We start from the raw sequence: 21724 nt of genomic DNA on the forward strand, positions 1-21724 counted from the left end.
TATTTGGGTAACGCGTTCCATTCCTATTAATTATTAAAGAAACTATTCGTCGAATGGAATGCTATAGAAGCATTAGGGTAGCAATAAATAAGACTGGAGTTCTCGAGCAATCAACAGGATATGTTACTGCATTTCTTATTAATCTAAGCCTGCCTCGTTGAGTAAGTATATCATTAAATAGTAAATAATAAAATCAATTTTATACCAAGAATTAAGAATTCATAAAATTATTTATTTATGAAAGAAAAATTCTGCGTCTTATAACTCAATTTTACTGCTTTTCTAGCTTTCCTTAGACCCGTGCTAAGCAGTGGTGTGTACTTGCTATTGGCCTCAAACAATTTTCATATTGAATTTCATCAAATTCTGTTCAGTTTTATTCGAGTTTGGTACAATGAGTAAGTGAAAATGTAAAAAAATAGGACACAATTTACGTTGAGGTATTTAATTAGTATGCAAATTTTAATGTAAAATATTAACTATTTGATTAATACGAGCGGTTTTCACCCGGTTGTTGAAAGTTTACTCTAGACCCTTAACCAAATGATTAGTAAAAACTAGTCATTAGAAGAATAAATATTCTTCTACAGTATAAGTCTAACGTGATTTAGGGACAACGCAATTGGGTAACATGCACTTCAATTTGCAGTATAAGCAATCTGGATGTTATTGTACCTTTTGTATAATATGAATCATCAGTAAGGCAGTAGGTGTTTACTAAACCACGTTGAGGATACTGATTCTGTTGACGTATAATACTCATTAATCTGGTCAGTTTACATTCTGATTTAACATTATTATTACAAACTCATTATCCATAGGTAGACAAGTTGATTAAGATTATTTTTCATCGAATTAGATGTACAGACATTTATTTATGTTTTCATTGTATAAAGTTTCGGCAATCTTCACTACGTAGATAAACAATGCATCCAAAAAAGTTTCAATTGAATTGCTCGAATAAATCCAGTAATTTATAATCAAAATTATTTGAAAGCTGAGTCAGTATTCGAGACTTAATAGTTAGTTTTCCCTACAACTAACGAACGTTTCACAAAAGGCGCCGTTGAGTCGGCCATTTTGCAAAATGAAACATTCACTATTTCCACCCTTTTAGAGTTAAGGCACGCAATTGTGGTACTGTTTTGTGGATCGATCGCGGATGTTTTTGTATTTCTACAAAGGGTACAGTAGGGCATTCGTGGGTTGTTAACCTACCTCAACATGGCACACAGAAGGTATCCAAATATGGTAATTTAATTTGGTCCGGTTAAGGGTAGTGACATTTACAATTTAAACAACATTAGTATTCGAAGGGACTTCAATAGCGTGCAATACCTTTCCGGTTATAAATTAAGACGTCTCTGTTCATTTAATTTTCGTGATCTCACTTCGGTTCCCTCTGTATTTTGTACCGTATGTTCCATGGGGAGTTCTCCGAGGAATTGTTCGAGATGATACCGGCATCTCGTTTTTACCATCGCACCTCCCGCCACCGGAGTAGAGTTCATCCATACTACCTGGAGCCACTGCGGTCATCCACAGTGCGTTTCCAGAGATATTTTTTGCCACGTACCCGCCGGCTATGGAATAAGCTCCCCTCCACGGTGTTTCCCGAGCGCTATGACATGTCCTTCTTCGAACGAGGCTTGTGGAGAGTATTAAGCGGTAGGCAGCGGCTTGGCTCTGCCCCTGGCATTGCTGGGGTCCATGGGCGACGGTAACCACTCACCATCAGGTGGGCCGTATGCTCGTCTGCCTACAAGGGCAATAAAAAAAAAAAGATCACAGATGAGATGTAAAATAAAATTGTAAAATATTCGTAAACGTATGAAAAATAAAAAACAAAAGATGCTGAACGTTTTGAAGTGTGTCAAGTATAATGAGCAAGGATTCTCACTAGAAGTGTCATTAGACAGTTAGTTGCGCTGTCTAGAAACGTTTGTGAGATTACTGACTGGCCCAGCCTTGAACTATTTCACAATGAGAATGAGCAAGACTATTCATGAATATACTCTGTTTTATTATCGCGACTAATTAAATTTACTACTGATCATTTAGGACCTGAAAAACTTTAGCCAGAAAAAGAGCTTAATTGTATTGTGTCAACAGGGTGACGGTTATGGGTTATGAAAGGTGGGGCAGCCGTTGTAACTATACTGAGACTTTGGAACTTATATCTCAATTTGGTTGGCGGCATTTACGTTGTGGATGTCTATGGGCTCCGGTAACCACTTAACACCAGGTGGGCCGTGAGCTCGTTCACCCACCTAGGCAATAAAAAAATAAAATAAAACATTAAATACCGAAGCTTCGGTTGGCCGTTTATTAACAGCGCCATTGACAGCATCAACCACTCATTTGAATAGCGGTACTATTTGGCACCTAACCTTAATACGAGTCGTAATATCGCTAAAATGTTTCAGCTTTAATAGCAAATAATTCAGTGAAACAAGAGCAAGGCATGAAAATACATGATTGACATGTATTATAATCAATTGTGTTGTTTATCTTCGCTTTCATGAGACCTTCCCTGCCCACGCTAATTTCAAGGTGAAGGCCGTATATCAAAATTATCAATAATTAATGCATCATCCCACATAGTGCGTCCAGGCATAAACAATAAGTTGTATGAGACGTTCGGCGCCCAGTTGTCGCGCCTGTGACGCATGGATTAAAGGACGAAAACCAAGTCTGGAAGCGCCTACGTTTGTTTATTTACATCGGCTATGAATTCGAATCGACCTGCCCTCTGAGGATTTATATTTACGTCACACATTTCGCTTTAATGTTTCTATTAATACTAAAAGTCCCGTAGTAGTCGAAATTCGACTATAATTAATTGGAATCGTAAGTTTGTATATTATTATGATTATAATTTATGCTTCTATAATCACAAATTTCGCCAAGAAAAATATTATAAAATTATTAAAAAAAGATAGGTAATTTATAAAAACTATTAATAAAGACAAACAATATTTAATCTATTCTCAATTTGACCACAGACGTCAAGAACAAAAGTTTGACAATAAATAGTATGCATGTGTGTGTGCGTCAAATACATGGTATGTAGTGTGTGTAATGTTTTCTTTATTGATTTAATGTATATTTTATGCATTATTTTAAAAACATATTAGGATCGCGCACTTCTTCTCTATATTCTGTATAAGTGTGGAAAATTTCATACTCCTTCGTCCGCGTAATTTTCGTAAAAAGAGATACAAAGTTTTTGCTTCACGTATTAATACATAGATTACCAGACCTGTCAACGGTGGAAGGGTTTGAGGTATTTTCAGAACACGATCTTCTATTATGTAGTAGGTGTATATAATAATATGTTGTATATTAACGATTATGTACTACTAACAGAGGGCATTTTATTTGTATGTGTCTGTTAAGACACTTTTATTAGCTTAACTTTTAACGGAATCCATAGAACTTAATTTCACCAACTTCAAGGGGTTGGACAATGAAAATTTGGACATGTATCAAGTCCCGTGAAAATTCAATAATTTTATAACCTTGGCTTAATATATATCAACCAGGTTTATGATAAAGATGATAAAGAAATCAATCAATAATACTTCATTTGAATTTTAGTTAGGCTTGCTATTAGTGCTACCTAATCGGTGATAGTCTAGGCCCTAGACTCTAGGGTATACCAATTACGTGCGGATTGCCAAGTGGGCTCACGGGGGTCAACCTCAAGATTGGGGAACTTCAAGTCACTAGCCCTTGAACGAGCAGTGCTTCGATTAATCTAGCACTGGATCAGATCACGACCAACTCAGAAATTGTGTCTCAACGATGATACGATAGACTTCGACCAAAACAGTGACCGATGCTTGAAGTACCTAAAGGCATCGAAAATGGATTGGGAAGGTACGATAGAACTTGTCAATTTAAATGATTTTCATTCGATATAAAGATTTAGCAAGACATCAATTTGGTTGAAGTTCGAAAATTACAAATGATTTCAAAAAACTTTAGTACGTGTTACCACGAAAAATGTATTCAAGTTATTTCGTCTCGTCGATTCCGTCAGACGCACTCAGACACTTCCTACAGAGAAGACACATAAACCACACCCATATTACGGCGCACGCTTGGACCGCTCACGGCGAGACTCGACCATCACGAAATCACAAAAAAATATTAACACAGAGATTGGTGACGTGTAATTTTTGTTACTTAAAGAGATTAAAAATTAAAATACTAGCTGACCCGGCAGACTTCGTAGTGCCTCAATCGATAAATAAAAGACCTAAACTTTTTGTATAAAATAAACTTAAAACAAACAAAAGGAATCCGTCCAACGGGGGACACATCAAAGGAAAAACAAAATTGTTATTTTCCGAGCATTTTCATATTTATCTACCTTTTAAACCTTCACTGAACTTCCACAAATAATTCAAGACCAAAATTAGCTAAATCGGTCCAGCCGTTCTCGAGTTTTAGTGAGACTAACGAACAGCAATTCATTTATATATGAATTTATATAATATATAGGTAGATTATAGGTTAATAATAATTGGAAAGAAAACAGACAGACCTATTTATATGGAAAAGTTTGCAAGACAAAGAATATCGAATCAATTCCATTTTGTAGACGAAATATTATTTTACTATACTAACTAAAATACTAATGGTAGTAAAGGCGAATGAATAAACTCAAAAAGGATGAACGTCCGTAACAGTAATATTCTAAGATTATTTTCCTACTCAGATTTTTTTATTGCCCGTGTAGGCAGACGAGCATAAGGCCCACCTGATGGTGAGTGGTTAAAGTCGCCCGTGGACTTCAGCAGGGGCAAAGCCAAGCCGCTGCCTACCGAAAGCTTCAAATATCCCTTCACTTAAATACTTGTATACAGTAGCACTGATGGTAGACAGGGTTGTTGAGCAAGCATTGTTACCACTGTCTTCCTTGTTTTTGCCTCGCAGCAAATATGCATTGAGGTCTGAAGGCTGAAACCATTAATACAATTCAATTGAGACAAATAACTACAGTCGTGTATATATTGTAGTCCTAATAAGCTCCGAAAATCGTATAACAGTAAATAGGGCGTGAGCTTTTATGCTGTACATCAACAAAGAGAAAAATGGATTTACAACAATATAATGCCGAACTTTGTGATATTTTTTTTTCGGATCCTCGAACTGGTAAAATTTAGTAATGAAGGAAATTAATCAATCCAAAATAATCCCTAAAGGTGTCGTCCTTTTTACTACGTAACAAGAATTCAATTAGTGGGTATGAAATGCGTGATTGCCATTTATCCGTGAGACCGTGACGGTAGATAAATTAAATTCGATGAGGTCATTTTAATCTGGCCTTTTTAATATATGTTTCTCTGTTTGTCATTAGGATTCATAATTAGCTTAATAATTATGATGTAGAAATAAAAAAAATATTAAATATAAAAATATATAGGTACATACGTACCAAATGAAACCGAATTAAAGGTTTTTTATGATAATTATATGACCTGTGATAAATGTATTTACACTCGTGTATTTTTTTTCTTCGATGGGTGAACCATCTCCCAGCCCACCTGATGTTGAGTGGTTACCGGAGCCCATAGACATCTACACGTAATGCCGCCCCCCACCTTGAGATATAAGTTCTAAGGTCTCCGTATAGTGACAACGGCTGCCCCGACCTTCAAACCGAAACGCATTACTGCTTCACGGCTGAAATAGGCAGGGTGGTGGCACCTACCCGTGTGGACTCAGAAGCGGTCCTACCACCAGTAACGACACTACGCAATACACTATTTATTCCCACAATTCATCCTTAGGACTAAATGTGTCGGTGCAACAACTACACTTAAAGCTCTTTTAAAATATATGGCCACTTACAGTCGTAGCATTAATATCATAATTTATGAGACAGCTCAGATTTTCTTAAGAATCCACTTACCTGAAAAACGCTATATTACACTTGCCACCATCTGTAACAAAAGATAAAGGTGCTTTGGTAAACTGAGGTCATATTCAGCGTAACGATAAAGTAAAATTTTAATAAATAATAGTTTAAAATAACTAACAAAATACGCTTATATAGAAAATTCAACAAAATAATGGAAAATAAAATTTAATAATTTGAATTAAAAATAGAAAAAATGATTTTATTGTAAAAAAAGCGTGGGGGTATTTTCAGGATATTATCAAAATAACCCTTCTACTCATATTTGCTCATAAAATATTTATAACTACTGATACCATGCATGTTTTGAAGGGGGTCAAAATAATGTTCAAAGATTCCGTTACATGCTAACATACATACGTCTGAAGTTAATAAAAGCGTATTAAAAACGTTCAAATCTGAGCGAATTGCTGCTTCAGAAACGTTAAATTTAAATACATAACTGCAATAATGCAATTATCGTATCATTCTATGTCAGATATTGTTACACTTTTATTTATGAGTTATCTGCTCATTAACCTTGAAATTGCCAAAATAAGAAAAGTACTTCGAAAGGGATTTCTGTGTTTTTTCTTTATCAACAAGAAAAAGTAGGACATCAGGGATGCCAGGCGCAAAGTCTAGAACTTAGGCTTTTTCTGAGTCGGTCTCTTCATTGCTAAAGTCGCGCCTAATTTACAACGTTGACCACTCGATGCAAAATGCTTCCCCACATGATTCATTTAAATTTAAAACTTCAATTTCATAAACAAAATTTGAAAACTGAATAGCTCGGTAGATAAATAAACAGCAACAATGTTACGTTTTTTCAGAGCGAGCTCAGCACGTTAAGAGCAGCCGGTACGTGCTGTTGTACCGGCCATATCCGCTTTACAGCTCGTTGTACGTGATCTTAAGACGGAATAAGGAAATAAATAAGCTATAATGCAGCGAGCGTGTTGAGTTTTATAACTTGTGTACTTACATATTTATTTACTGTACATTCATGTTACGTAATAGTATACAACTTTAATGAAAGTCGTTATTATTTTTTGTTTGTTAATTTTTTTTTTTATTGCTTGGATAGGTGAACGAGCTCCCAGCCCACCTGGTGTTAAGTGGTAACGGCTGCCCCACCCTTCCAACCGAAACGCATTACTGCTTCACGGCAGAAATAGGCAGGGCGGTGGTACCCACCCGCGCGGACTCACAAGAGGTCCTACCACCAGTAATTACGTAAATTATAATTTTGCGGGTTTGATTTTTGAAAATCTCTGATCTGAGTTAAGCATATAAATCTTCGTACACAGAAATCTATTTCCACATAACGTAGGTACCAAACTCCGGTCCGATTCACGAACAAACATTAATTGCCTAAAACCGCTGACGTACAAACATTGTTCACTCGCACCGTCCAACATTAGGCTCAGCATCGATCCCCTCGTATATTCCAATAAAGAAGGACAAGACACTAATAACGCGACCTCAGTAAGCTCCCGAAACGACAACTCAAGTTCTAAACGTAACCAGTAACACCAAAACGAGCCTTATAGCGAACGGAATACGCGAGAAAATCGTCTAAATTGAGTCTCTGCGATAATAAATACGAAAAGAGAACCGCACGTCCGGTAAAGTTTTTAAGAGAAGGCGACGTACGTTGAATATTAGGCGAGGTAAAAGTAATGGAAATTGGATAATACGCGTCTGAAGAAATTACTGAGGCAAAACTTTTTATAAGAGAAATTACATAAAATAATCGTTATTCATGCCGAATTTACAGCAAAAGCTTTTTTTAACTATCGCCAACATTACTAACATACCGATAAACGGCATATAACCAACATTGAGAAGACATTATAAGAGATAGTAATAGATACTAGCGGTCGCGCGGTAGTCGAAATTCGACTATAATTATTAATTTAAATTATAAGTTTAAACATTATTATGGTTCTAATGTCAAAGACTTTACTTCTATAATCATAGATTTCACTAAGGCTACACTATAGAGGAATAATATTAAAGAAATCAATATTATTCTATTCTTAACTTGACCACAGACTAACAATAAACAAAATATATAGTTTAAATGGGTATGTGGGTCAACTAAATGTTATTGTAGGTAATGTTTTCTTTATTGGATTAATGTATTTTTTACGCATTATTTAAAATAAATATAAGCATTGTCCTCCGTCTCTATGTTCTCTATAAGTTTTTTTTTTATTGCTTAGATGGGTGGACGAGCTCACAGCCCACCTGGTGTTAAGTGGTTACTGGAGCCCATAGACATCCACAACGCAAATGCGCCACCCACCTTGAAGCCTCTGAGCCTGTGAGCCTCTGTTCGCGTAATTTTCGTAAAAAGGAATACAAAGTTTTTGCTTCACGTATTAATATATAGATAATAGATATACTAATAAATTCGAATCAATGAACCCGTGAACACATAAAACAAAATGTTTCAATTATTATGATACTAAATGATCTAGAAGCATAACCCTTGTATTTTAAGCACCATAGTTTTAAATTGAACGTCTATTAACAATGGTACGTTTTTTTTTAATTGATCATCATCATCAGCCTGTCTCTCTACTGCTGAATGTAAGCCTCTTCCATAGTCCGCCTCAAAGTGTGGTTCGCCGCGTTTAATTGATCGGGATATTCAATGAGATAAAAATTAGTATTGATGACGTCAAGCGAGCTCATAACTCCACGAGCAGGATATACTAGCTGGCCCAGCAAAAGTTGTTTCGCCATTTGAATTATTTCTAGGAAAGATAAATAACCTAGATACCGACTGCAGCGCCATCTGCCGGGCTGATTTGTAAATCTAAACCATTCTCGAATCCACCTGAATGTACACTGATAATTTCATTAAAATCGGTCCAGCCGTTTGGGAGGAGTTCAGTGACAAACACACGCACAGAAGAAATATATATAAAAAGATATACCTAAGTACCCTACCTTTCAATACAAAGCAAATGGTTACGAGGAAAGACCGGTGCTCATGTAAATGAAGTAAAGAAAACAAGGTGAAGGCAATTGAAAGTATTGTAGCAATATGACGGGTATTCTGAGGAACGTTGAGCCCACACGGATGGGTTCCACTATCCTAAGTCTTTGTCGGGAAGCAGTCATGTATTCCAGTTTGAAAGACGAGACAGTTGTTGTAAAATACAATTGAGATTTCTATCTCATGTGTATGGAGGTTAGAGGTAAGGAGGATCGTATCTGTGTGTAAAGTGTCCGTTAAAATCTGCTAAATAAGGGTGGCGCTACAGTAGCAACCGGGTAAATTTTAAAAAAGGCGCTGAAAGTTATTAGAATAAGATAGAGAAATAAAAAAGGACGAAAGAACTGTAAGCACTACAAAATCACAAAAAGTATTTTATTTAAAGCTGATAAGAAAATGCAATCGATGTCTCCACGTTTTACCACAGCAATAATTTTAGGTTATATTGAGGAAATTAGTTTGGACTACGTAAACATGTGATGTCTTGTATATTACACTGTCACTAACTGCTCTAGTCATTAAATACTCGTATATTAAATTTCCTAACTCAGCATTATTCAATCAGTTAACAACTGCTCAATTCATATCATACCCTGTGACTACTGTGACTTTTTCAAGCTTCTCCCATATGAGACGGTTCTCCTTACCTCTACCCTCCATAATCAGGTGTCAAGAACAATGGCAGACGTTGTGATGTCAATCAACTCTGATGACCAGTTAACACCAAGAGGAACGTGAACTGGTTCACTCATATGTATGATGAATATAACAGATTAACTAAAAATCGTTTTATTAAAAAACGCAAAACAGAATATTGCCATACAGCATTTAAAACTTATATTAATTATACTACTTCGTGGCATTTTTCATAATTAAATTCATGAACATTGTTTTGTAATTAATGAGAAATTTTCCAGGTTAATTAGCTGTGCTCTACGTATCCTTAGGAATTTTTTGAGAAAAGTTCTGGGGAACGTTAAACTTGATGGAAATACGCCCTACCTCGCTAATGACTATCCATTTTGTTGGGGAAAATGAATGAATTTCATTTTAGATATAAAGAACCAAACAAGAAATAATGATCATCTCTATTTATCCGTGAACAGAGAAGGACCGTAACCTGAAATGCGCTAACGATAATATCACCAAAAAAATATATAGTCTATTAGAAATAAGGTAGATTTTTTTTTTTTTTTAGATGACGAGCTCACAGCCCACCTTGTGTTAAGTGGTTACTGGAGCCCATAGCCATCTACGACGTAAATGCGCCACCCACCTTGAGTTTTTTTTTTTTTTTTTTTATTGCTTAGATGAGTGGACGAGCTCACAGCCCACCTCGTGTTAAGTGGTTACTGAAGCCCATAGACATCTACGACGTAAATGCGCCACCCACCTTGAGATATAAGTTCTAAGGTCTCAAGTATAGTTACAACGGCTGCCCCACCCTTCAAACCGAAACGCATTACTGCTTCACGGCAAGAAATAAGCAGGGTGGTGGTACCCACCCGCATGGACTCACAAGAGGTCCTACCACCAGTAGTTACGCAAATTATAATTTTGCGGGTTTCATTTTTATTACACGATGTTATTCCTTCACCGTGGAAATTAATCGTGAACATTTGTTGAGTACGTATTTCAGTAGAAAAATTGGTACCCGCCTGAGATTCGAACACCGGTGCATCGCTCAACACGAATACATCGGACGTTTTATCCGTTAGACCACGACGACTTCATACACAAGTTCTAAGGTCTCAAGTATAGTTACAACGGCTGCCCCACCCTTCAAACCAAAACGCATTACTGCTTCACGGCAGAAATAAGCAGAATGGTGGTACCTACCCGTGCGGACTCACAAGAGGTCCTACCACCAGTACACCTATACTCCTATCAAATCAAATACACATATCAATTCGAGCTAAGACAAGTTAATATATCATGCTCAATACATTGCATTGTCATCGCATGGCTGATTGCTCTTAGCTAAGCTCGTGTTTTGAGCAATCGCAATAGAGTGAATCACCTAACTTAAATGAGTATAAATTGTACCCGATGCAAAACGCAATGAAATTTTAGTCCATGACTTCGAATTTTTTTCCGATTATCGAAAAGTTAATTAATATAGATGGCTACCCTTTACAGAAGTATCCTATCCAATCTACATTCTGCAATTAATTCACTATAAACATCAGCGAGTTATAAATTGTATCGATTATTTGTATTGGACACGTTGTAATAAATATTGACTGTTTTCGTCTATATTTGCAGATAAAAACGTAGGCGCGTGAAGATAAACATGATGTTTATAGAGTGACAGCAGCCAGCAGCACTGGTAGCATCTTTGTATAATAAATAATTCTACTCGCTTTATCTTAGTTCAAGCAGTAAATGAATTCGATGTCGTTATACACAATACATTTATATGTTAATGTTCTGACTAACTTCCCGACCTGTTTGTTATCTTTGTATTATACAATAATTATCATAGGACTGTCATCCATTGGTACACTCTTACTTAGAAGTAGGCGGGAATCAATTTCTAAATCCTACAATTCTGTGTCTAGTATTTATAAAATTCAGTTTTCATTTAAAATCTAACCCGTACCGTAATCGCAGCACTATTTATTATTACCTTAATTGATATCCATCAACTTCCCACCCACAGTTCCGAAAGCACTAAAAATATATACCTATTCAACCTCAAAACTTAAAAATAAAAAATTCACACAGATCTTATTTTACAAAACACGAAACTGATATAAACCGTGGCTACTCTCTCGTTTCCACTTTACGACCAGACCGACAGCCCTAACTCTAAACTACATATATTTTACACAAGCGAATCATGGCGGCGGCAGATTACAAATTAAACTTTTTACATTCGATATAAATTCAGTGGTTAATGGATAGTTTAATTGCTATATACATGAGACGTTAATTCTGTAAATTATATTTAGTGGTAATATATTTTATTTTATTTAATAGGAGAAATTTATTACTATGCATAAGAGAAGGTACAAATTCCTGCACGTACCAAGAACTCTACCTACAAAGACTAAACTAAAGAACTTACAACCCGGAAAAATGAGAGAAACGGATGAGGCTAGCTCGCGCAAATCAATGCAATCGTTCTGTTCCCACATCGAATCGGCGGTCGTCGTCGAGAACGTGACCGGCCTCTTGGTCAGTCGGCTTTTTTTTATTTATTGCATAGAACGGTGGACGAGCTCAGGTGGACGGTGAGTCCGCACGGGTAGGTACCACCACCTTGCCTATTTCTGCCGTGAAGCAGTAATGCGTTTCGGTTTGAAGGGTGGGGCAGCCGTTGTAACTATACTGAGAACTTAGAACTCATATCTCAAGCCGGGTGGCGGCATTTACGTTGTGGATGTCTATGGGGTCCGGTAACCACTTAGCCCCAGGTGGGCTGTGAGCTCGTCCACACATCTAGACAATAAAAAAATAAAAAAGCAGAATTGTCGCATTTAGGGCTAGAAAACCCCAAGAATGTTGTTAAAAAACGTATCCATCCCCAAAGTTGAATGTTTAGTACGATTTTTAGTCTAACAGTATCATTGGATTTTTAAGTAGTCTAAAATCAGGCTATATAACTGTTACGATAAATGGATTGCCCTATCGAACATTGATAAATGATTTTGTATGGCCACAATTGAAAGATATTGATGTGAACGTTTATTTTCAATAGGATAGCGCTCCCAGCCACCCAAATAACGACAACATCTTTCTTTTGCGTGAACTTTCCCAACTGTGTCATTGGCCATCGAGATCTTGTGATTTAGCACCTTTAGACTTTTTTCTTTGGGGCTATGTGAAAGATAAGGTCCATGCAAATGGCCCACTATCGATTCAAAGCCTCAAAGATATAATTCGTAATTATAATATAATTATCAAGGACATATAGCCACAAATGGACGAATTGGTGATTTAAATTTTAATGAAAACAAGATGGTCCTACAATCGTAGCTATGGCGACCATTTACCAGATATTGTTATAGTTGTCCGATAATTTCGCTTAAAACCCCCCTTTTTTACATATCAAGATGAAACCTCTTATTGGAAGATACTGTATAAGCTATGCGTTTATTTGCCTTTTTCCTACTTCCAATTCAGTAACAATAGCATTTAAATAGTAAACTCTAATGGCGCATAGGACATAACAGGAATTTTATTTAAATAACAAGTAAATTGGTTCAATTACAAGTGACTATAATTATAATTCAAGGAGTTTTCGATACCTATGCAATTAATTACATAGTAATTACCATGGGTATAGTTCATTCACATCTAAGCGTCACCCTTTGTAATACATACTATCAATATTGAAGGAAGGTCATTGCTGATCTTATATACGAAATCAAGGGGTAAAGACTGACAAATTTAATGTTATGATTTCATCACGATCGCGATATCGGTAACAAGCAATTAAGAAACCTTAACAGCAATTACATGCTATGATTTTTTACACATATTATTTTTCAATAGGAGAAGGAACCAAAAGTTAAGAAACACAATAACCCAAGTTTCAATTACGGATGCGCCTCCCCCTTCCGTTCCGGGAGTGCATTCACCGATCGACTCGATCGCGTGTGGCGCCGGTTCGGATACAATATTGCTGTTGACGCCAACGACGTATGTACTTTTATACAGCAACCACACATTGGTCACTTTTGTACTAAGGTATAGAGTTGAAGCCAATAGACTCGTGTTGGCAAAAGGTACATTACGACTTTTCCAGCTCCTTACATCGGTCGCTGCATCAGTCCATGGCCATAAACTACACTAAAGCACGTGGAAAAATATCTGTTAAAATGACTGTCTTTCTTTAGTGAAATTTTGAATCGAATTGAATTGCAGTCAATCATACTTGGATTATAAATAATTGGAAATAGTACCTTGAAGCCAAGCTTGAATTTATTTCTTTATTTTTTGTTGCTTAGATGGGTGGACGAGCTCACAGCCCACCTGGTCGTTAAATGGTTACTGGAGCCCACAGACATCTATAACGTAATTGCGCCGCCCACCTTGAGATATAACTCTAAGGTCTCGGTATAGTTATAATGGCCGCCCTAACCTTTAAACCCAAAGGCATTACTGCTTCACGGCAGAAATAGGCAGGGTGGTGGTACCTACCCGTGTGGACTCACAAGAGGTCCTCCTAATCCCCAGCAGTGCACCAGATATGTCAACATACAGGTATACGTATCGATTTGGAAATTTTATAATTTTTTTTTTCACAAAACAATGGTTTCTATTTTAATTGCAATACATAAACGAGTGGACTACAATTGTGTTGGAACTGCATAGCCTTAGAGCTATTATAGTTTTATTAAAATCTACTCATATACTTAGTCTGGCCATAAATACTGTTACAATTAAAAATAAACAAAATATTACATTTGAATTTGGTATCTGTCATTTTTATATGATTGCTCATTGAGTTTTCTCATTTTGGCGCCAATACATTGTACAATATTTTGCGATATTAAAATGGAGTGGGGTGATAAAGAGAACCGAATCGCTGTGATTGCATTACACAAAGTAGGTATGGAGCCAAATGCAATTTTTAAAACTCTCCATACGCTTGGTATTAGTAAAATGTTTGTGTACCGGGCTATTAATAGGTGCAATGAGACCTTCTATGTTTGTGACAGAAAAAGATCTGGCCGTCCACGTGGTGTTCGTACGAAAAAGGTGGTCAAAGCAGTAAGTGAAAGAATTCGAAGAAATCCTGTCCGAAAGCAAATGATTTTATTTCGGGAGATGACGATAGCACCTAGAACCATGTCGCGTATTTTAAAAGATGACTTAGGACTTGCAGCCTATAAGAGAAGTACTGGTCATTTCTTAACGGATAATTTAAAAGAGAATAGGGTAGTAAAATCGAAACAACTACTGAAGCGGTACGCAAAGGGAGGTCATAAAAAATTTTTGTTTACGGATGAGATTTTTTTTACAATTAAGCAACATTTTAGCAAACAAAATGACCGTATTTATGCTCAAAGCTCTAAGGAAGCTTCCCAATTAGTCGACAGAGTGCAACGTGGGCACTATCCGACTTCAGTGATGGTTTGGTGGGGTATTAGCTATGAAGGAGTGACTGAGCCATACCTTTGTGAAAAAGGTATCAAAACATCGGCACAAGTGTATCAAGATACCATTCTTGAGAAGGTAGTGAAGCCCCTTAACAACACCATGTTCAATAATCAAGAATTGTCCTTACAGCAAGACTCGGCGCCAGGTCATAAAGCTCGGTCTACGCAGTCTTTGTTGGAAACGAACGTTTCGGACTTCATCAAAGCTGAAGATTGGCCGTCGTCTAGTCATGATCTTAATCCGCTGGATTATGATTTATGGTTAGTTTTAGAGAGTACGGCTTGCTCTAAACGCCATGATAATTTGGAGTCCCTAAAGCAATCCGTACGATTGGCAGTGAATTTTTTTTCCATGGAAAGAGTGCGTGCTTCTATTGATAACTGGCCTCAACGTTTTAAAGGACTGTATTGCAGCCAATGAGACCACTTCGAATAAGCTTTTTATACTTTAAATTGTTTTATATTTATGTATTAAACTAACACACTGTAAAAGTAATAAATGTTATTTGCCATAGATTTTTTTTTGTTTTCCTTTGTAACAGTATTTATGGCCAGACTAAATATATAGATATTTATAAATATATTTTCAGATTGTTAATAACATTACCATTACTGTTATAATACTTTTTATGTAAGTCGTCGTGGCCTAAAGGATAAGACGTCCGGTGCATTCGTATGTAGCGATGCACCGGTGTTCGAAACCCGCAGGCGGGTACTAATTTTTCTAATGAAATACGTACTCAACAAATGTTCACGATTGACTTCCACGGTGAAGGAATAACATCGTGTAATAAAAACCAAACCCGCTAAATTATAATTTGCGTTATCACTGTTGGTAGGACCTCTTGTGAGTCCGCACGGGTAGGTACCACCACCCCAACTATTTCCGCCGTGAAGCAGTAATGCGTTTCGGTTCGAAGGGTGGGGTAGCCGTTGTAACTATACTGAGATCTTAGAACTTATATCTCGAGGTGGGTGGCGCATTTACGTTGTAAATGTCTATGGGCTCCAGTAACCAATTAACACCAGGTGGGCTGTGAGCTCGTCCATCCATCTAAGCAATACAAAAAAATAAAAAGGATTACATATTAAATCTCACGACAGAGAATGTTGCACCTTCTCATATTTTTTTTTCCTACCTCATGTGGTAGCCTTTCCAGCGTAACCTTAACTTCTAGGTGAGCTCACGGAGCTCCAACCTGACGACGTTGCTAACACGAACCCTAGCAAGAGCCGTGCTTCGCAGAATCTACCACCGGATCAGAAACGCGACCCATGGAGTGTCGCCCGTAGGTTGCTACGCCAGAGAGGTGTTGCCAGCAGAGCACAGGGCCACACTTGGGGCAGCAACTCATCTTTAAAGGCGATGTTTTTACTTAGACCACCGTCTTTCAGGTTGGCGCGGAAAAAAAATAACTATTTCCGTCACGCTCCGTCGTCGTCGTCCGTGTATGTATGTATGTGTATGTCGGCGTTAAGCCAGGATTTACACACATAACTTCTTTTACAATGAAAATACAATACAATTCTATAAAACTTTAACATTACTTGTTTACAACAAAAAGCCACGCCTGAGTTATTCAGTGGTTTTTACACAATTAGCCATTTTGTGTTGGTTATAGCAACTACAACTTCTTTTATACAAACAAATGTAATTACTGCGAAACAATTCACAAAACATAGCTTAATATTCAAAATACATATTTTAGTGATTTTACATGACTCACATTTAATTTACTTTACATGAATTACTTTTAAGTAATATTAACTAACATTGTTATTATCCAGCCTAATAATAGATGGCGCCAACAACATAATTGCATAACAATTACAATACTGAATTAAATTATTAGTAGTGTTAATTATAATATAAATTATTATTAATATTTGTGCTTTATTCATATTTAATCATTTATACAGTCATTTGGGTTTTTAAACAATAATATAAACATTAAACATATTCTGAACATTTTCACATCAAAACAGTGTCTGCTAATTATTAAATATGGTAGAATAACAGTTTTGTTGCTAATAATAAATAAATATTAACATATAATAAACTAATCTATATATTATTATGTTAATTATTGCCAACAGTGGCGTTTGCGCCCATACGGCCATACTGATTCCAGCGCGTCCCTTGCGCTGTTTTAGCATTTCACATAACAGTAAACAAGGCATATCCCCTACTGGGATCTGCCCAACACACAAGGCACCATTCACCCTTACGAGATCTAGCTAACACACAAGAGGATTACCCAACGGGATTTACCAAACACACAAAGCATCACCCATACGAGTCTAGTTAACTCGCAAGCCATCACCCTTACAGGATCTAGCCAACTTACCAGGCATCACCCTTACGGGATCTAGCCAACACACTCGGCATCACCCATTCGGGATCTAGCCAACTCACAAGGCATCACCCACTTGGGATCTAGCCAACCCACAAGGCATCACCCTCTCGGGATCTAGCCAACCCAAAAGGCATCACCCATTCGGGATCTAGCCAACTCATAAGGCATCACCCATTCGGGATCTAGCCAACTCATAAGGCATCACCCATTCGGGATCTAGCCAACTCATAAGGCATCACCCATACGGGATCTAGCCAACTCATAAGGCATCACCCATACGGGATCTAGCCAACTCATAAGGCATCACCCATACGGGATCTAGCCAACAAGACCAGGTTTAAGGATTCGCATGGTGGCCCGCCAGCGTTTTAGGAAGGATAATTGGATAGGAAAATAAAAGTAGATACCATAACAAATTATAAATCATTTTACAGCAGAACAAATCTCTCTGCCCATACGGTCAATTTGTCAGTTATCAGAATCCTCTGACATTAAGAGGATAGATTTACCTATATCAAACCGTTACCATTACTAAACCTTTACCTTTACCAAAACACATTAGATGACAGAGACCGCTCGTCCATCCATTTTTTACCAGCTGATTCAATTTCCCCTAATTCATCATTCAGCGGACCATTTTCAATTTGCTTTATTTTAATGACTGGTAGGGAACATCATCCTTCTAATGCCTCTGCATTTTTGTTTTATTGTTGTGCTGCAGCTTTTAATCAACTGTAATTCTTAAAGCTGCCTGTCAGATCTTATTAATTGATATTTTACAAACATGTGACATTTATGACCCATCAATAAGTTCAGCATGCCTGTTGACCATGCTCGCTCTCTTTGCAATAATGTGGTACTGAATTTCATATTGTTCACAAGTTTTTGAAACTCCTGAATTATCTTTTATCTTGGTGAATTTTTAAAAGTGACAGGTTTCCAAAAATGGAACTAAGATTTTAAAAACAGAAATCACATAGAGATCTGTGCCATCCTTTTTCTTGACTAATAATAAAGCAGCACCCCCACTAGAAACCTAGGGTGCAGAGTTAATCACTCATCCAAAAATAAATAATTATGAAAGGAAAAGTAAATAATATGGAGCTGCTGAACAGGGATGAGCTGTCTCTTATTATGGCATATTATTAAAAGTTTATTTTTATTTTTATTGTAATATGCTTGAACTCCTCACAATAAACAGGAGACATACAGTATGTACAGCGTTGTACTATCCTATCCAAATTAATTATTTCAAATCCAACTTTTATCTGCCTGATCACCATCTATGAGACATGATTTGCAAAAGTTACATGATGATTGAATAATGACTCCAAACTTGAGCGTTCACTGTATAGAAACTTATAAAAATAGATATGTTCTCCTCAAAGAGTGCAACACTGAGAAGTTATTTTTAAAAGATTAAAACCTATTAGGATGTCAGCAAGACTGTCAGTATTACCATATGAAATTCTATAATAGTTCTAGTATTTTTCTCCATTAAAAGTCACAATGCTTTGTTTTGAAATCAGTTGACCCCTTATGCTCAAAAACTTTACATGAAGTTGTTTAGCTTACTAAATTAGATCTGCAATGATTTAAGTCTTAATTGTGGTGATACGTTTGTCATCTTGACGGCGGTAACAAGTTTTCTCGAAATTACGCAAGTGACGCAGTAACCACATTTAAAACCTTAGTGTTACTAAAAGTGCCACGAAAACTGAAGGAATCATTATGTGATTGTGATAAAACTGAGTTATGTTTAGACATTATATTTAGAGTACATTTTCAATTTGACGCTTTCGGAACGTTTTTAGAATCGATATTATTTAGGAAGCGAAATACATACCACAGCGTATTTCTCAATAACTTGGATCGAATAAATTTAAGATAAATACCTGAAATCAGTATTTTTACCATCTCAGCGTCAGTAGCTTTTCCAAAACATCCACGGTCTAGAACTCATTTTAAATATCCACAACTTTACTGAATGCATGGATCAGTTCGTCCCTCACTTGCTCCAATGCGGTTCAATACAAAGACCAGATATCGGCTTATGTCTTGCTTGCTCTTTTGAACTCGATGTTCATGCGATGAAACAATTAGCTTCATGATAGTTTCGTCCACATTTCCGCATCGGTCTTGATGTCACGCCCTCATCGGAGTTGAACGGCGGCAAATAAAAGTTATAATGCCACTACAAGGGTACAGCATTTGCAGCTATCATCACTTTTCGCCTTTTTAATACAGGTTGAGAGACCCATCACTTGTTCAACAGTGGGCTACTTCATTCGGAGGCTTACGATTAATTTTGGGGCTGCGATCCCACTTCTGATGTCGGCGTTAAGCCAGGATTTACACACATAACTTCTTTTACAATGAAAATACAATACAATTCTATAAAACTTTAACATTACTTGTTTACAACAAAAAGCCACGCCTGAGTTATTCAGTGGTTTTTACACAATTAGCCATTTTGTGTTGGTTATAGCAACTACAACTTCTTTTATACAAACAAATGTAATTACTGCGAAACAATTCACAAAACATAGCTTAATATTCAAAATACATATTTTAGTGATTTTACATGACTCACATTTAATTTACTTTACATGAATTACTTTTAAGTAATATTAACTAACATTGTTATTATCCAGCCTAATAATAGATGGCGCCAACAACATAATTGCATAACAATTACAATACTGAATTAAATTATTAGTAGTGTTAATTATAATATAAATTATTATTAATATTTGTGCTTTATTCATATTTAATCATTTATACAGTCATTTGGGTTTTTAAACAATAATATAAACATTAAACATATTCTGAACATTTTCACATCAAAACAGTGTCTGCTAATTATTAAATATGGTAGAATAACAGTTTTGTTGCTAATAATAAATAAATATTAACATATAATAAACTAATCTATATATTATTATGTTAATTATTGCCAACAGTGGCGTTTGCGCCCATATGTACATACATGTATATATACGTATATATATTTCACGGGATTGGTACACCGCGCGTAGTTCGTTTCCAAATGATTCTTATCCACCTGATGGTTGTCTGGAAGAAATCGCTGTTAGCGATAAGACCACCAATTGTACTTTTTTGTATTTAATGTATCGCACTGTTTATTCGTTTTTTGGTGTACAATAAAGAATACTCTCTTTCTCTCTCTCTCTCCGTCAGCATCGTGCAAGAGGGCTTACGCTCAGCTTCAACCTCGGTACTAGGTGGGCTCACGACAGGTTCTAGGCGATCGAAGAGATAAAAGACGTACGTGGCACTGACGCACTATAGCGTTTCGCTTCAAGTTCAAATTGGAAAGTAGCCAGTTGGCGGTCTGTGTCCAACACGGCTAGTTCACATCCAGCTGGACATTAGTATCCATCCTGGGCGGCCTAAAGGGCCAGTTGACATCGAGATACTTTCGCTGATGAATTTATCGGTCAGGAGTCCTTTAGGTGGTCTTGGATTTGATTGTAGTGTTAACGCCCCACCTACCTGTCTCAGGTTCTGCCCAATATTCAAAGTGCAAGGAGTTGTTTAGTAAGTAACTTGAACCACTTTTGGCAACCCCATTTACGTATTAAAACGTAAAATCTTATGGCACAGATGGTGAAGGGGGGTGCGTGTAACACTCAATCGCACCATTACACTTTTTGAAACACATAGATCCGAAGAAAAATTATGTAAGCTTATTGAAATAGATATTCCACTTATTTATACTAATGCTACCAGAAATATGGAAATAAAAATCTTAAGTTAATAAAAACTTATTTCATTATTATTTTTTGCTTAGATGAAAAGATAAGGTCACTGTTCGTCTTTTGAAATGTTGTTTCCAGAACGATAGTAACATGAAATCTGATATAATATAAAATAGCAGTGTATTCTTAGTTCTAGAGCCCTTGTTACATATTAAAAACTGAGTATATTAAGAACTTTTCATTGATATTCTGATAGCAATTAAAACCATTTAACTCGTATGCGGTTGAAGGTAAGCTTGGGCCTATATTTATTGTTCTAAGAATACGAATTGGTTTTGAAGTAAAATTATAGCAGACTATTTTGAAATGTATGTGAAAGCTACAAGCCGATTTATGAATAAAAACTATGTTTTTCTTTCAGTAATATCACAAATTAATTATTAAATTACTCCTACTACTACAGAATTAAAAGCTAGAAATGGGTATCATACAAAATAAATTAAAACAACCAAATTCACGTTTACCAGGATAACTGAGCTATAATTTATTTTTCATCAATTAAAAGAAACTTCCACATTTATTTATACTAGACGTATAATTGTACCGTGTTTGTAAAC

At 36.4% G+C, this 21724-nt stretch overlaps 1 protein-coding gene and 2 long non-coding RNA genes across 4 annotated transcripts in view; 1 reads left to right on the plus strand and 2 right to left on the minus strand.

Annotated features, from left to right (window-relative positions):
* Positions 1–21724, plus strand: part of Vps11 (vacuolar protein sorting 11) — a 230773-nt gene that overhangs the window by 129686 nt on the left and 79363 nt on the right. The window lies entirely within an intron of this gene.
* The window catches only part of LOC149503254 (uncharacterized), a 31916-nt gene that overhangs the window by 9844 nt on the left and 348 nt on the right, over positions 1–21724 (minus strand). Inside the window, exon 2 of the long non-coding RNA XR_016325087.1 lies at positions 5924–5954. This is a non-coding gene — a long non-coding RNA (uncharacterized LOC149503254). The remainder of the gene's footprint in view (positions 1–5923; positions 5955–21724) is intronic.
* Positions 16552–21636, minus strand: LOC149503255 (uncharacterized). Of its 2 annotated transcripts, XR_016325085.1 has the most exons (3): positions 19370–20743; positions 19232–19280; positions 16552–18117 (listed from the first exon to the last, which is right to left on the minus strand). It is a non-coding gene; the product is annotated as an uncharacterized LOC149503255 (long non-coding RNA). The 2 variants fall into 2 exon arrangements; XR_016325084.1 differs by having other exon boundaries at positions 19232–21636.

This window comes from Bombyx mandarina, chromosome 03, assembly GCF_030267445.1.
Source record: "Bombyx mandarina strain Sakado chromosome 03, ASM3026744v2".
Classification (NCBI taxonomy): domain Eukaryota; kingdom Metazoa; phylum Arthropoda; class Insecta; order Lepidoptera; family Bombycidae; genus Bombyx; species Bombyx mandarina.